Source organism: Myxocyprinus asiaticus, chromosome 9, assembly GCF_019703515.2.
Source record: "Myxocyprinus asiaticus isolate MX2 ecotype Aquarium Trade chromosome 9, UBuf_Myxa_2, whole genome shotgun sequence".
Lineage (NCBI taxonomy): Eukaryota > Metazoa > Chordata > Actinopteri > Cypriniformes > Catostomidae > Myxocyprinus > Myxocyprinus asiaticus.
Genome location: NC_059352.1, coordinates 18365643 through 18383203, shown reverse-complemented (window position 1 = coordinate 18383203; position 17561 = coordinate 18365643). Strand labels below are relative to the sequence as shown.

General features: G+C 40.0%; 1 pseudogene; it reads left to right on the top strand.

Moving 5' to 3' along the window:
• The window catches only part of LOC127446417 (P protein-like), a 232729-nt pseudogene that overhangs the window by 322 nt on the left and 214846 nt on the right, over positions 1–17561 (top strand).

Below are 17561 nucleotides of genomic sequence, written 5' to 3'. Positions count from 1 at the left end.
TGTTTAAGGGTCGGTGTTTGGAGGAATTCCATGTGTATTGTGTTTTTGTTTTGAAGGGGTGGAGGGGGAATTGGGAAGGCCTGTAAAACACTACACCAGGGTTAATGAATGTCCACTTCCACAAGGTGTCTGAGTAGAAAGAGGGAGGGCAGTTTGTTCACTCTCTCCTGTCTGCGTGCAGAGTTTGCTGTGGGTCACTCCCTCCACCTCCTAGAAGGAGTCTATGAGCAACACTTTTGAGTCCTCATCTTCCTGCTATTTCACACTGAGCATCTTCCTCCTCCTCTTGCCGGTGTGTGGCACTCGCGAGCCAGCCAGACCAGTGTGTGGACTTCATTTCAACTTTTTTTTTATTTTTTATTAAAGTTAATTTTCTTCAGAGATTAGTTTTATAATCTTATCATCATCATCTTCATCTTTGGTGTCTTCCTCACATCATCATTTTCATACTCTGCACTGGCAGGTAAGGAGTTCAGTTCATAGAAGTTTAAACTTCTGTATATAGGATAAAGAGAGAATATTTCAAATAAGTTATAAAACTATTAAGAAGAATTAAAGCAAATATGCCAAGTTGATGCAAATTTACAATAGTGAAGTGTATTTAAGTCAAATTTGCAAACAGGCTTAAAAATTTGATTTTGGTAATAATTTCAACATAGAAGATGATTTCAGTAGGCTACATGTCATTTGTATGTATTATATCATTGTGATGGATTTTTCTTTGCTGACATAAAATTCACCTTGCATTTTAAATTTGATTTGAAATGGTTTCATTTTCACATTTTTACTGGATGCAGTTTTCAGCGGATTGATTTTTTTCTTCCCACACTAGGAGAGGAGGGAAGGGAGGGGAGCGAGGAATGTATAGTAAAGTCTAGAGAGTGTGTGAGTGCTTTGTGTGTTAAGGTTCTTTAAGCATTACAGATTAGTATCGCTCTGCTTCAGAGGAAAAGCCTAATGGTTGTAAAAACTCCCTGCCTCAGCACTCAGTTGAAATTATGAGAATTAATGCAAATTTCTGATGCTTTTTAATTTTGTGAGTGTGTGTGTGTGTGTGTATATATATATATATATATATATATAAAATTGGGGAAAAAGTTATTTTTATATTAAAACACTTCTATAGTCTGTCTGTTTATTCATTTAAGATAAATGATCAGTATAAATTTGGACACACTTGACTGACTTTACTGAATTTACTTGATCTGAATTTATGCTTAAATGCTTGAAATTATTATATATATATATATTTTAGAGAAATATCAATAGTTTTTATGTATGCATTTAATTACAAAACTACATTTTTGATTTAAAATGTTTTGAAGATAAATTGTATTATAAATGTGTATATATACAGTTGAAATCAGAAGTTTACATACACCTTAGCCAAATACATTTAAACTCAGTTTTTCACAATTCCTGACATTTAATCGTAGAAAACGTTCTCTGTTTTAGGTCAGTTAGGATCACTATTTTAAGAATGTGAAATGTCAGAATAATAGTAGAGAGAATGATTATTTCAGCTATTATTTCTTTCATCACATTCCCAGTGGGTCAGAAGTTTGCATGTATGCCTCCTTGCCCGCACACGCTTTTTCAGTTCTGCCCACAAATATTCTATTGGATTGAGGTCAGGGCTTTGTGATGGCCACTCCAGTACCTTGACTTTGTTGTCCTTAAGCCATTTTGCCACAACTTTGGAGGTATGCTTGGGGTCAATGTCCATTTGGAAAACCCATTTGTGACCAAGCTTTAACTTCATGGCTGAAGTCTTGAGATGTTGCTTCAATATTTCCACATAATTTTCCTTCCTCATGATGCCATCTATTTTGTGAAGTGCACCAGTCCCTCCTGCAGCAAAGCACCCCAACAACATGATTCTGCCACCCCCATGCTTCGCGGTTGGGATGGTGTTCTTTGGCTTACAAGCCTCACCCTTTTTCCTCCAAACATAACAATGGTCATTTTGGCCAAACAGTTCAATTTTTGTTTCATCAGACCAGAGGAAATTTCTCCAGAAAGTAAGATCTTTGTCCCCATGTGCACTTGCAAACTGTAGTCTGGCTTTTTTTATGGCAGTTTTGGAGCATTGGCTTCTTTCTTGCTGAGCAGATATCGATGTTGGGGCTTCATTCAGGAGTGGGTTTGGTTATTAGCAATAATTAATTATCTTTGATAATTATTAAAATCAATAGAACATTGATTAGAATCAACATTAGCTTATTAATCCTTCAAATCAACAATCATCAAAGATAACTATCAATTATCAAAATCAATAGAATATTTAGTAAATATTGCCGGGGCACCATCCTGGAATCAGGGACTTATAACCAGACAGTATAGCAGTCTCAATATAGGACTGTTCTCTTAAGAAAGTCAACGTCCGGAGAACATCAACATTCAAAAGGGAAAAAATGAAGGCTTGAATCTGAGCACTGACATCCCCTGCCAACCCTTGGCACAGGTGCATGCAGAACAATACCAAAACTCTTCTCTTCAAAGTATAACAAAGTTTATCGATGCAGTAATATCAATTAATTGTCAATACAATGCAGTCGATAAACTTCCGACTTCCAACTAAACAGTAACATGATTAGTTATGGTAACAGATAAGCCTATAATACATGAGAGGAGGGTAGATGTGTGTGTGTGTGAATGGGTGTACAGGTGCATCTCAATAAATTAGAATGTCGTGGAAAAGTTCATTTATTTCAGTAATTCAACTCAAATTGTGAAACTTGTGTATTAAATAAATTCAGTGCACACAGACTGAAGTACTTTAAGTCTTTGGTTCTTTTAATTGTGATGATTTTGGTTCACATTTAACAAAAACCCACCAATTCACTATCTCAAAAAATTAGAATATGGTGACATGCCAATCAGCTAATCAACTCAAAACACCTGCAAAGGTTTCCTGAGCCTTCAAAATGGTCTCTCAGTTTGGTTCACTAGGCTACACAATCATGGGGAAGACTGCTGATCTGACAGTTGTCCAGAAGACAATCATTGACACCCTTCACAAGGAGGGTAAGCCACAAACATTCATTGCCAAAGAAGCTGGCTGTTCACAGAGTGCTGTATCCAAGCATGTTAAATGAAAGTTGAGTGGAAGGAAAAAGTGTGGAAGAAAAAGATGCACAACCAACCGAGAGAACCGCAGCCTTATGAGGATTGTCAAGCAAAATCGATTCAAGAATTTGGGTGAACTTCACAAGGAATGGACTCAAGGCATCAAGAGCCACCACACACAGACGTGTCAAGGAATTTGGCTACAGCTGTCGTATTCCTCTTGTTAAGCCACTCCTGAACCACAGACAACATCAGAGGCGTCTTACCTGGGCTAAGGAGAAGAAGAACTGGACTGTTGCCCAGTGGTCCAAAGTCCTCTTTTCAGATGAGAGCAAGTTTTATATTTCATTTGGAAACCAAGGTCCTAGAGTCTGGAGGAAGGGTGGAGAAGCTCATAGCCCAAGTTGCTTGAAGTCCAGTGTTAAGTTTCCACAGTCTGTGATGATTTGGGGTGCAATGTCATCTGCTGGTGTTGGTCCATTGTGTTTTTTGAAAACCAAAGTCACTGCACCCGTTTACCAAGAAATTTTGGAGCACTTCATGCTTCCTTCTGCTGACCAGCTTTTTAAAGATGCTGATTTCATTTTCCAGCAGGATTTGGCACCTGCCCACACTGCCAAAAGCACCAAAAGTTGGTTAAATGACCATGGTGTTGGTGTGCTTGACTGGCCAGCAAACTCACCAGACCTGAACCCCATAGAGAATCTATGGGGTATTGTCAAGAGGAAAATGAGAAACAAGAAACCAAAAAATGCAGATGAGCTGAAGGCCACTGTCAAAGAAACCTGGGCTTCCATACCACCTCAGCAGTGCCACAAACTGATCACCTCCATGCCACGCCGAACTGAGGCAGTAATTAAAGCAAAAGGAGCCCCTACCAAGTATTGAGTACATATACAGTAAATGAACATACTTTCCAGAAGGCCAACAATTCACTAAAAATGTTTTTTTTTATTGGTCTTATGATGTATTCTAATTTTTTGAGATAGTGAATTGGTGGGTTTTTGTTAAATGTGAGCCAAAATCATCACAATTAAAAGAACCAAAGACTTAAACTACTTCAGTCTGTGTGCATTGAATTTATTTAATACACGAGTTTCACAATTTGAGTTAAATTACTGAAATAAATGAGCTTTTCCACGACATTCTAATTTATTGAGATGCACCTGTATGTGTGTGTGTAAGGAGAGAAGGAGTGCACAAAATGGTGGGTTTGGCTCTTGTGGAGAATGTATCACACGAGGTTTCCAGCCAGAGAATGTGGCCGCGAATGTGGGCGGAAAGACTGGTTAATGGCATCTGCCCATTTAACACGTGTCTCCGCTGGTACGATAACTTAGGGACAAAGCTGGGCTCTATCGCCAAGTTATCTGTTCGCCAAATGTGTGTGCAGGTATGTTTGTAAGGGGTCGTGTGTGTGTGCGCAGTTAGTACGAGAGAGAGAGAACAGGGTGACAGCACCAATGCCGGTTTAGCTATCGTGGGAGAGACGGCAACTGTTAGTTTTATCACTCAGAGACACAGTGAGCGGCTCGTAATCTGTCAGCCGCGGTCGTTGGTTCTTTAATGGTTAAACTCAGTGTGCCGGTCTCACCCGCGATGGTGGAAATGCACAAACAGCCCAACGTGGTTGGACGACAACACAACAAATCTCATTCATGGTAACAGTAAGTTACAGTAATACCTTAAGTATTATTAGCAGCAATGAGCAGACTCGGCGGTCCGTAAACTGTACAAGCAATAACCTTGATACACAAGAATAACACACTATAATAATCTATCTCTGCTCAGACCAGGGGCGGACTGGGAAGAAAATTTGGCAGGTTGCTGTCCTTTTCTGCATATCGCTGCCCCCTTTCGCATATCGCAGCACCGTTTTGTGGTGCATTCTGAATAACACGGCGGCCCATGCAGCCCCAATTCTCCCAATGGCCAGTCCACCACTGGCCCAGACATAAACCTTTTACTTAAGTCACGTGAGGACACGGGTAGAATGTGTGTTCGTCCATCGTTTGACTCCAACTCAGTTCCTCGAAGCTCGGGTGATGACGGGAGGTGGTTTCCTCGCTCTGTTGGCGGGCGGTACGGCAGCTGATTCTCAGCGGGTTGGCGGAGAATTCAGCGAAGTCGACTCGGCTGAAGAAGGAAGAGAAATCTTCTTTCTGCTGCAGGCAAAAGGGTGAGACGCGGATTGTTCAGCGGTCTCCTTCGGATCCGTTAGCATGCTCGGTGGAACACGGAGAATCTCGGCTCGTCTGGTGAGATGGAGATTGTATGGCCAAAGTTCAGGTACGTACCTTACTTCCTTGGGCAGCGAGGCTACACCTGGGAGCAGCAGGGCTGCAACTAGACGAAGTGAATACTGTTGCTTGAAATACTGTTCAAGGCTTAGAAGGAATTTCCAGGGTTTTATACTCTCGATGACATCATGGTTGAGGGACACGTTCTGTCATGTGTTTCATCCAATAGGAGTTGAGAGTTTGATCCTTCAGAATTTTACACCTAGGCGTAAAGTGAGCATGGCTTGATGGGATCTGTAGCCTGTTTGGACTCCCTTTGTTTGATTTAGGTGCTGTTTGGCTTTGAGTGTTCCTACAGGCCTCAGTCAGGCTTTATGATTATGTGTAGGCCTGCCTTTGTCTCCTGTCTGAGGACATGAGGCCCAACATCGATATAGGACTTGTTTTACTGTGGATATACATACTTGTCTACCTGTTTCCTCCAGCATCTTCACAAGGTCCTTTGCTGTTGTTCTGGGATTGATTTGCACTTTTCGCACCAAACTACGTTCATCTCTAGGAGACAGAATGCTTCTCCTTCCTGAGCGGTATGATGGCGGCGTGGTCCCATGGTGTTTATACTTGCGCACTATTGTTGGTACAGATGAACGTGGTACCTTCAGGCATTCGGAAATTGCTCCCAAGGATGAACCAGACTTGTGGAGGTCCACAATTTTTTTTCTGAGGCCTTTGCTGATTTCTTTTCCCATGATGTCAAGCAAAGAGGCACCGAGTTTGAAGGTAGGCCTTAAAATACATCCACAGGTACACCTCCAATTCAGTACACCTCCTATCAGAAGCTAATTGTCTAAAGGCTTGACATCATTTTCTGGAATTTTCCAAACTGCTTAAAGGCACAGTTAACTTAGTGTATGTAAACTTCTGACCCACTGGAATTGGGATATAGTCAATTAAAAGTGAAACAATCTGTCTGTAAACAATTGCTGGAAAAATTACTTGTGTCATGCACAAAATAGATGTCCTAAACGACTTGGCAAAACTATAGTTTGCTAATATTAAATCTGTGGAGTGGTTAAAAAAATTAGTTTTAATGACTTCAACCTAAGTGTATGTCAATTTCTGACTTCAACTGAATATATATTTAAGCAATATCACATGAGCAAGAGTGCGATATATATATATATATATATATATATATATATATATATATATATATATGAGAGAGAGAGAGATAATGCCATGTGCAAATTTAGTATTTAGCTGATCTGAGTATAAAACATTTTCCAATATAGTAAAATAATATACCAAAGTTAAATTATTAATCAATAGATTAATAATCAATTCAGTAGATAGAGAGAAATAAAACAAGGGAATAAAATAATAAAAGTCAGGACCACTGGCTTGACATGACAAAGTTTGACAAGGAAAAGTTTATATTAAGGTAGCTTGGCAAACACAGCCTATTTAATTTTGAGAGTCTGAACTAGGTTGGACAATAATTCAAAAGAGGATTTAATGTGTTTTTTTCTCTCTTTCTCTCTCAAATACCAGAAGTTTGCAGAATACCTCACTCTGAGCCATGTTAGCTGACGTTATTCAATGTCATCCACACCTACGTTGATGTTATTCAATGTCATCCACACCTAAGTTAAAATTTGAATAGGTGGAGAAAGAGTAATCCATTTCACTCACTCTACACGCTACAGCAGATTACATGTCTCTGCAGGCAGGCCTAACACACTTACAGTGAAAACCTTGTTTTAACCAGTTGTACAATGGAGCTAGTTTGATTTGGCAGCAGTGACAAACAGAAATCAAACAAGCACCGGTCACTAGTCCTTGGTCACAGGTCACTGATATGCCCAGTAGGTGTCCATTCATGCAGTCCCTGAGCATTCAACACACTCACCTTCCTCTGTTACTGCACTGTAACACACGACAGCTCTGTTAAAAAAGGGCCACCTCCAGTCCTAATCCAATTACCCTGGAAATTGTAGCGAAGCTTTATCTTATTATTCCCTAAATATTATTGTTTTAGCTTTTCATTGATTAGTTGAGCCATAAAACGACAACCATGTCTGGTGTTTCTTGTGTTTTTTTGTTGTTGTTTTTTTTTCAATATACTAATTTCCTGAGGTTGAAGAAAGAGTTTGCTGGAGTACAAACATAGGTGGTTGTCTCAAGAACACAATGGCTCTCTATTTTCTGTGCAAACAAATCAAAAGGATTGGTCATAGGCAGATATAGCCCTAAGGGAACGTGTGTGAGTTGATGTCACAATCTGTTTCTGTATTGTGGCCTTGCTTTGTTGAAAATAAATATTCAGTAAGTTCGATCAGCTGCTCTGGAGAATTCCTCCAGAAGGCAGTCTGCTAGCAAAATTGGAGATTGATTTGCTATTTTAATGCCCTGCTTTGTTTCAGAATTCCATTAGGGGGAGCTCTTAAATAAAGTCAGACTCAGGCAAACCTAAGGCAACCATCACTATTACGTCACTATTAACTATCAGTGGCTGCTGCTCATATTTATGGTTTGCTGCATAACTCATTACACACTATTTGTGATATGGCATGAATAATACCTCAAAACTTGTTGAGGAGAGGTGTGAAATTACTCTTTGAAATTTTCGTATCAGCAGACGATAAAACAGGCTAAACATTCAAATTAAAAATATAAATAAAAATGTATACAGTACTTACAATATTGGAGGGATGGAGCCATATCTAGCGATACTGTAACTTTTTAAGTGCCAGCCTTTAAATTACAGTTAGGTTCATGCATTGCTGTTGACTGTATTCCATCATTTACAATTGAAAACAACTAACTTTTGGCACAAATCTGTGGTGGACATTTCACTGGAGCTCACATGCCCATTAATTCAACAACACTTACAGTTTCGGGCACTGGGGGCAGTGTTTCAGCTGAAAAACTCAAGTGTATCCCGCAAGACAACAAGGGACACCCACTACAAGATACGCCCACTTCAAGTAATGCCCACCTTGGATCGCAAAGCAATTCAAAGTTAATTTCGATTTGTCCCAGCCAAAATCCGGGTTAGAGTGAGACACTTACAATAGAAGTAAATGGCGCAAATCAGTAAAAGTTAAAATACTCACTGTTTCAAAAGTATAGCCACAAGTCGTAAACTATGTGCGTGTTAAACTGATTTGAGTGTGATAATTCGCTTTCTAACCTTTTCTGCATAAAATTGCATACAATAGTACAACTTCGTTGCCATGACGATGTAATGCTGTCATCCCTAAAACGACCCTTGTAACAACTTTACAGCTCGAATAATACACGACTTTTAACAGAAGAATTAATGTAGTGCATTTGTAAATTATAAGCTTTAAATTTCTGCCTTTAAACCCTCCAAAAATGGGCCCCATTCACTTCCATTGTAAATTCCTCACTGTAACCTTGATTGCCTTTTTTTAAGAAAACATTAATTTTGGGTAATCAAAATAATAATAATAATAATAAGTTTTATACAACCCCAATTCCAAAAAAGTTGGGACAGTATGAAAAATGCTAATAAAAACAAAAAGGAGTGATTTGTAAATTATATTCACCCTTTGCTATATTGAAAGCACTACAACTACACATGATATGATGTTTTTCCTTGTGAATTTCAGTTTTTTTTTTTTTTTTTTTTTTAAATGTACAGTAATTTCAAATCAGATGATTGCAACACGCTCCAAAAAAGTTGAGATGGGGTTAATTTAAGACTAATAACAATTTGACGAGTTGAAATGACAAGGCGCCGTGAAACAGGAGATGTTAAACAGGTGAGGCAATTGTGTCATAATACTGTATACTGTATAAGGAGCCTCCAAAAACAGCCTAGGCCTTCAAGAGCAAGGATCATTTAAGACTTGTCAATTTGCCAACAGATGCTTCAGCAAATAATCCAGCACTTTGAGAACAATGTTCCCCAAAGACAAACTGGAAGGATTTTCGGCATTTCACCCTCTGCAGTGCACAATATAGTTAAAAGATTCAAGGAATATGGTCAAATCTTGGTGCGTAAAGGGCAAGACGAAAACCATTTCTGAATGCGCGTGATCTCTGATCCCTCGGACGTCACTGTCTTAAAAAAAGTCATTCATCTGTAATGGAAATCATGAACATTGGCTTGGGATAACTTTAGTAAACCTTTGTTAGTCAACACCACTCGCCACTGCATCCACAGATGCAAGTTAAGACTTTACTATGCAAAGCAGAAGCCATACATCAACACTATCCAGAAGCGCTGCCGACTTCTCTGGGCTCGGTCTCATCTTAGATGGAAAGTAGAACAGTGGAACTGTGTTTTTTGGTCTGAAGAGTCCACATTTAAAAAAGTTTTTGAAAAACACAGCCATCATGTTATCCGGGCCAAAGAGGAAAAGGGCCATCCAAGCTGTTATTATGTATCAGGTCCAAAATTCCGCTTTCTAAACTTAACAAACTTGTGTCTTCAGTGCCCAAATGCTTAATTTGTGTTATTAAAAGAAATGGTGATGTTTCACAGTGGTAAACACTCAACTGTCCCAACTTTTTTGGAGCATGTTGCAATCATCTGATTTGAAATTACTGTACATTAAAAAAAAAAAAACATTTAAATTCACAAGGTAAAACATCATATAATGTGTAGTTGTAGTGCTTTCAATATAGCAAAGGGTAAATATAATTTTCAAATCACTCCTTTTTGTTTTTATTAGAATTTTTCATACTGTCCCAACTTTTTCAGAATTGGGGTTGTACGTATATATATATATATATATATAGCACCTTTCTAAAAACCCAAGGCTGCTTTACAATACGAACAACAACACAAATGTATCACAATAAATGACAGTAAAACAACAACAATAATAAAATAATAATAATAATAAAATAACTCATGGGCCAAAAGCAGAGGAGTAACACAATTATGCCACAAATACTGTTGATTGAGCTTTCCTAGTACTGAACCTGGAATATTCCTTTAAGTAGAATGAATAAAAATGGTTCCAGAGACAAGTTCAAACTCTGAAAACGCATAAAAAAGAAGAAATAACAAAAAAAGATAAATAAAAATAAAAATAAAAAAATAAAAAACAGTTAAATGGATGAAAATAAAAATGTTCTGATAGAATAATGATGAAATTTTTTTTTTTTTACAGTTCAGATACTCAGATACTTGATATTGCACAGGGACTGTGGGGCTACAAAAATTAGACCATGCACTTTAAAGGGTCTAGTGTGTATAGTATCTAACATTTATCCTGTACATTCATACTTTCTAAGGTGTCTTGGTCAATCCAATGAGTTCTTCATGAAAACATGATTTAATTTGGTTTGCTATATGCACATGACACACTAGAGGGGGCAGCTGCATGTGCATGGAATAAAATGATATGCAGCACTTTATCTAATAATTTCTTTCTATGATTCATTGTACTGTATGAGGCTAACATACATTTGTCTTACATTTTTAATCTGTAAGTCTCAAAAGACCTGTCTCTACTGAATGTGATGCTAGTTATCATAAATATAAAATATGATATGCTGCATCAGTAAGATCATTTAACCTCAATGTTCCTTTCCTGTCCCCTGCAGCTCTTGTTCTGAATGAAGATGTACCTGGAGAATAAGAGTAATATAGAGGTGGAAATGTCACAAACCGGAGGCCAGGGTCACACCAGCAGGGCAGGTCGCAGAAAGTCTGAGTGTGTGGATGGCAACTTTGATGAACTTCATCTGCTGGAGGGCTTTGCTGGGAAAAGAGAGACACAGAAATTGCTGCAGGCCGAAGCCATGCCACCAGGACATTGTAGAATCTACACAGATGTCCATCAAGACGATAGGTAGGCCAGCGAATCTTGGTGTTTTGATTATCATTTTATTAATCAAGATGCATTCAATTGCATAAAAGTAATGGTCAGAGGTGGTTTTTCATTGTTTAAAGGTGATCGGTTAAAAATAATTTCTCCTATCCAGCTTCACAATTAATTAAAGGTGCACTCAGTAATTTTTTTTAAGGCTTACACTGACACCTAGTGGCCTGGATGCTACATCATTCAAACACTGTAGTTTTCAGTTACCAGTGCCATTGTAGAAAGTCACTATGCACAGTAAAACGGGATCAATGAAATCCTTGAGTGAAAGTGTCCAATAACAGGGCAGTTACTGAGATTAAGTGAGTAGTATTCAGCTGGTCATGTGACAGTAACATGGCTAACTTCATGAGGCACTCTTGCTCAATGTAGAACAAAAGAGCTTTTATAAGGTTACGTATACAACTGTACTCTTCGTCTCACCTAAGTAATCATGATTTTATATATATGCTTGTTTGTGCATTCTATCCAGCCCAATATATCAACAATTGGCTCAAACAATGGCGTGAAATTCTGAGGTTGCATTTTCCCTCTAAGTTTACCTTTTTTCTCCACTAACGGTTAGGTTTAGGGTTTAGGGCATATGGTTTATGAAATATGCATTGTTGTTGACTGTATTTCATAACAGCTGAAAACAAGTCACATTTAGCATCACTCTGTGGTGGACATTTCACCTGGAAACTGGAGCTCACACGTGCCCATATGTTCAACAACACTTCCAGCTTTGGCTACTGGGGCCAGAGTTTTAATTTTGATAAGCAGAGACCGATTTCAGCTAAAAACCTTTTCTGAATGTGCGTGATCTTTATTATAAATGCCATTTTCAGTGGTGTCTGGACCCTCTTACAAAAAATCTAGAGTTCTGGCATTATTTTCACATGCAAATGAGTTGCAGATGTTTGCCAGAAGTTTGCAGCTGTTCACTGGTAGTGGTGAACCTGCAGCATACCTTTGGCAACAATGGACAATTTGCTGCCAAGCTCATTTACATGTTTAAATAATCAGTGGCAAATTTGCCACGAACTCACGATTTTTGTAAGAAAACCGGAAGTGGCTATGACCACACTCACTAAACCAGTAATCAAATATGGCCGTCATATGCAACTAGCCAATTGCTGTATGATTCATGGTATCTTAACTATGTAAATATAGCAAAGAATAACTTTTAAATTATATGTCACTTATCATATTATTAAACCAGAGGTATAAATGGTCAAATTAAACATTTCTCTGTACTGTTTTCTTCAGTTAGCTCACAAGCTCAACACAACTCAACCCTTTCAAAAATCGAGAATTCATGGCAAATTTGCCACAAATTTCGCCACTGATCCTATTCACATGCAAATGAGCTTTGCTGCAAATTTCCGGCAAATTATATATTGTTGCCTAAGGTTTGTTGCAAGTTCACCACTACCGGTGAAGAGCTGCAAACTTCTGGCAAACATTTGTGGCAAATCACAAGTTAATTTGCATGTGAAAATAATGTGTGGCAAATTTGTGCCAAGTTTGTGGCTAGTTTGCCAGAACTCTAGATTATTTGTAAGGGAACAAAAGGGTTACAAAGCACATTTAAAACCACAAAAGTAAACCAAAGTGCTGTACAGAGATCAAATAAATATTGCTTAAAAACACACTAAAATCAATTATCACAATAAGCCAGTATTAATGCCGTGTTCCATTCAAGTCGGATGTGGGATATTCCTACTTGATATCTCCAATCTCCGACCATATGCACCCCATTGCCAGATGCTCGGAAGATGACGTTTAAGGAAACAAAATTGTAATGCTCCCATTAGTGTTCGACTGTCACCAGAGATGTCTCCTAGCAACCCAATTCATAAACAATTCTGCAATGTTAGTATTTGTGCTACAGGTGTACGATTATCAAAAGATAGTATAATTTACCATGTTTTGAACACCTGTCTCTACTAACGTTTGTTAAATAAGCTTTAAAGGGGTCATGACATGAGGAATCAACTTTTGACATTTAAGAGGTCATTGTACAATAAAACATACTGTAAGTTTCAGAACTGAAAACTTCCTCAGTAGAAAAATAGCATTTATTAAAACCAAGCTGCAAAAATGGCTCGTTTGGAATTTGTGGAACTTGTGACATTACAAGGACCAAATACATCTGCATATACAATGCCTATTTTTCCGTCATTGCACCCTTGGCCCGCCCACTGGTGCTCAGTCAGTCACACAAGTGAAGAGTTGAGAGATGGGCCTGTCATGTGCCTGTCTGGATTTAAATGTTTTTCTACATAAACGAGCACTAGATGAATGCTCTGACCATTATCATACATCTCATGCCACTTTTAAAAGATGCGATGTCAAGTTATAACTCTAAAATGAAGACCCCCATTGTGTTTCATTCAGCTGCACTGTCTTGCTGTTGTGCTGTTTGGAAGGCATCCTGGACCATTTTTTTCACATATCTGTGCTATTCTCCAATGAGGACTCAAGATGGCGCCGAGTATGGCTGCTGCGTTGCGAGCTCCGACACAACATAGTAATGTTTTGTTTGTTTTGTTCGTTTTGTTCACAATTCTTATGTTTTTTGTCTTGGATGTTGTCTGCCTTATTGTCTACGACAGACAAACACTTTTGGACATTGGTTCAGCAATCTCACACCGTAAACCGGACTTCACATTCCTCAATGCCGACCCGCTGTTTACAAACACGCAAGCGGAGCCCTTTGTCTGGGCAGCACGGCCGCGGAAACGTAGGAGGAAAAGGGGAAACAGAGCCGGCGTTCTCATCAGAGTAAGAAACTGCGCAAATCGACCCCTGCTACCCACTATTCTACTGGCAAATGTTCAGTCTCTGGATAACAAGGTCTGCGAGCTGAAAGCACGGATCTCTTTCTGACGAGATACAAGGGACTGCTGCATTATCTGCCTAACAGAAACTTGGATGTCTGCGAAGATTCCAGACTCAGCCATTGAACCCGCGGGGTTCTCCGTGCACCGAGCGGACAGAGCGAAAGACCTCTCAGGTAAAAGCAGAGGTGGTGGTGTATGTTTTATGATCAACAAATCCTGGTGTGATCAGAGGAACGTACATTCTATCAAGTCTTTCTGCTCTCCTGATCTGGAATTTCTTATGCTTCTGTGTCGACCATTCTGGCTACCGAGGGAATTCACAGCGGTCATTATCACTGCTGTGTACATCCCCCCACAAGCCGACACAGACCGGGCACTCAAGGAAATGTATGGGAGTATAAGTGAGCAGGAAACCACGCACCCTGAGGCCACGTTCATTGTGACCGGGGACTTTAATAAAGCCAGTTTAAAATCAGTCGCACCAAAATATCACCAGCACATTAGTTTCAACACACGAGGGGACCGGGTTTTGGACCATTGCTACTCTCTGTTCCGGGATGGCTACAAATCCCTCCCCCGCCCACCATTTGGCAAATCGGACCACTCTTCCATTCTGCTTCTGCCCGCTTACAGGCAGAAATTGAAGCAGGAAGCACCCACCCTCAGAACGATCCAGTGCTGGTCGGACTAATCAGATTCTACGCTACAAGACTGTTTTGATCACACGGACTGGGAGATGTTCCGGTCCGCCTCTGATGACGACATCGAGCTTTACACTGATAGCGTAATGTGTTTCATCAGAACGTGCGTTGAGGACGTCGTTCCGACCAGAACTGTACAAATCTATCCGAATCAGAAACCTTGGATCAATAGTGATGTTCGCGCGGCACTTAATGTGCGGACCTCCGCTTTTAATTCCGGGAACGTGGAGGAGCATAAACAATCCAGTTATGCCCTCCGAAAAACTATCAGAACTGCAAAACGCCAGTACAGGAGTAAGACTGAAGGACAGTTTAACACCACCAACTCTAGAAGCATGTGGCAGGGAATTAACATCATCACGGACTTTAAAGGGAATAAAAACTCCGCCATGAACACCGCTGCCTCTCTACCGGATGAGCTAAATACTTTTTATGCTCGTTTCGAGGGAAATAACACAGCCGTCGCGGAGAGAGCTCTCGCGGCTGAAGCTAGTTCACTCTCCATCTCTGTAGCGGATGTAACACGATCCTTCCGACGGGTGAATATCCGCAAAGCCGCGGGCCCAGACGGCATTCCGGGCCGCATCATGAGACCGTACGCGAACCAGCTAGCTGGTGTTTTTACGGACATTTTCAACCTTTCCCTCTCTTTGTCTGTAGTCCCCACATGCTTTAAAACATCCACCATTGTGCCTGTTCCAAAACAATCAAAAATAATTTGTTTAAATGACTGGCGTCCTGTTGCTCTGACCCCCATCATCAGCAAATGCTTTGAGAGACTAATCAGAGATTACATCTGCTCTGTATTGCCACTCTCTCTTGACCCGCTGCAGTTTGCTTACCGCAACAACCCACTGATGATGCCATTGCATCTACAATACACACTGCTCTCTCCCACCTGGAAAAAAAGAACACTTATGTGATAATGCTGTTTGTAGACTACAGCTCAGCATTCAACACCATAGTGCCCTCCAAGCTAGATGAGAAACTCCGGGCTCTGGGCTTAAACAGCTCGCTGTGCAGCTGGATCCTGGACTTCCTGTCAAGCAGACGCCAGGTGGTTAGAATAGGCAGCAACATCTCCTCATCACTGACTCTCAACACTGGAGCCCCGCAGGGCTGTGTTCTCAGCCCTCTACTGTATTCCTTGTACACACATGACTGTGTGGCAACACATAGCTCCAATGCCATCATTAAGTTTGCTAATGACACGACGGTGGTATGTCTGATCACTGACAATGATGAAATAGCCTACAGAGAGGAGGTACACACTCTGACACACTGGTGTCAGGAGCACAACCTCTCCCTCAACGTCAGTAAGACAAAGGAGCTTGTGGTGGACTTCAGAAGAAAAGACAGAGAACACAGTCCCATCACCATCAATGGAGCACCAGTGGAGAGAGTCAGCAGCTTCAAGTTCCTGGGTGTCCACATCACTGAGGAACTCACATGGTCCATCCACACTGAAGTCGTTGTGAAGAAGGCTCATCAGCGCCTCTTCTTCCTGAGACGGCTGAGGAAGTTTGGAATGAACTGCCACACCCTCACACGGTTCTACACCTGCACTGTGGAGAGCATCCTGACTGGCTGTATCTCCGCCTGGTACGGCAATAGCACCGCCCACAACCGCAAAGCACTGCAAAGGGTGGTGCGAACTGCCAGACACATCATCGGAGGTGAGCTTCCCTCCCTCCAGGAAATATATACAAGGCGGTGTGTGAAAAAAGCTCGGAGGATCATCAGAGACTCCAGCCACCCGAGCCATGGGCTGTTCTCACTGCTACCATCAGGTAGGCGGTATCGCAGCATCAGGACCTGCACCAGCTGACTCCATGATAGCTTCTTCCCCCAAGCAATCAGACTTTTGAACTCTTGATCTCCCACGATCAAAATACATCAGCACTGCACTTTATTACCCTTACTCTTATATCTCACACCGGACTGTCATAAATTATATTATTATTATTATTATATTATGTTCTCTCTTAACAACTGACTATCAACCGACAGCCTGAATGTCAATACATTACAATACTGTACATTCTATATATATATATATATACTTTTTTATATATTTTTATTTTTTATTTTTATTGAATAATGTGTATCTATATAGTGCGTATTGTATACTGTACAGTGTATGTTATTATTTGTATACTGTTGAGTGTAATTATGTGTATAACAGATGTTTCTATTGTGTTGTGTTAATTTGATGTTATTGTAAATTGGTATATGTCTCATCACTGTCACAACTGCTATGTTGATCGGAACTGCACCCAAGAATTTCACACACCATTGCACTTGTGTATATGGCTGTGTGACAATAAAGTGATTTGATTTGATTTGATATTTTCAATTGTAAATATGGTAAAAATTGTATTTTGTAAACATGCACTCGATGGACGTTTTTGATTGTTTTTACGCATTTCCGGCGATGTGCGACGAGTTTTAAAAGCGGCAAAAAACACGTCTCATTCTGCTGCTGCCACTGACTGGGAGAAACACATGCACTTCTGTGTGTAAACAAACCAGGAAAATGTGAGATGTTAAGACAAGCGTCTCTGCTTTGGCCTGTTGAAGCTGGCTGAAGCACCCAACATCACCGTGGGTTGAATTATGTTTGTGTATTCAGAAGATTTTTGTGTGAATTACTTGTGAAACAATATGATTCAAGCTTTGCAGAGGAACTGTTATTGAAAGATGGGGCAGTTAAAATTGGACTATTGGATGAAAAACTGTAAGTAACCAATTTCATTCATGAATATTTAATGTCATGACTCTTTGATAGTTTATGGTGTTGCTTGAGTGAACAGTTTGATACATTCAGATGAAATGTGTTGGGTGTACACAATGGTGTAGATTTGG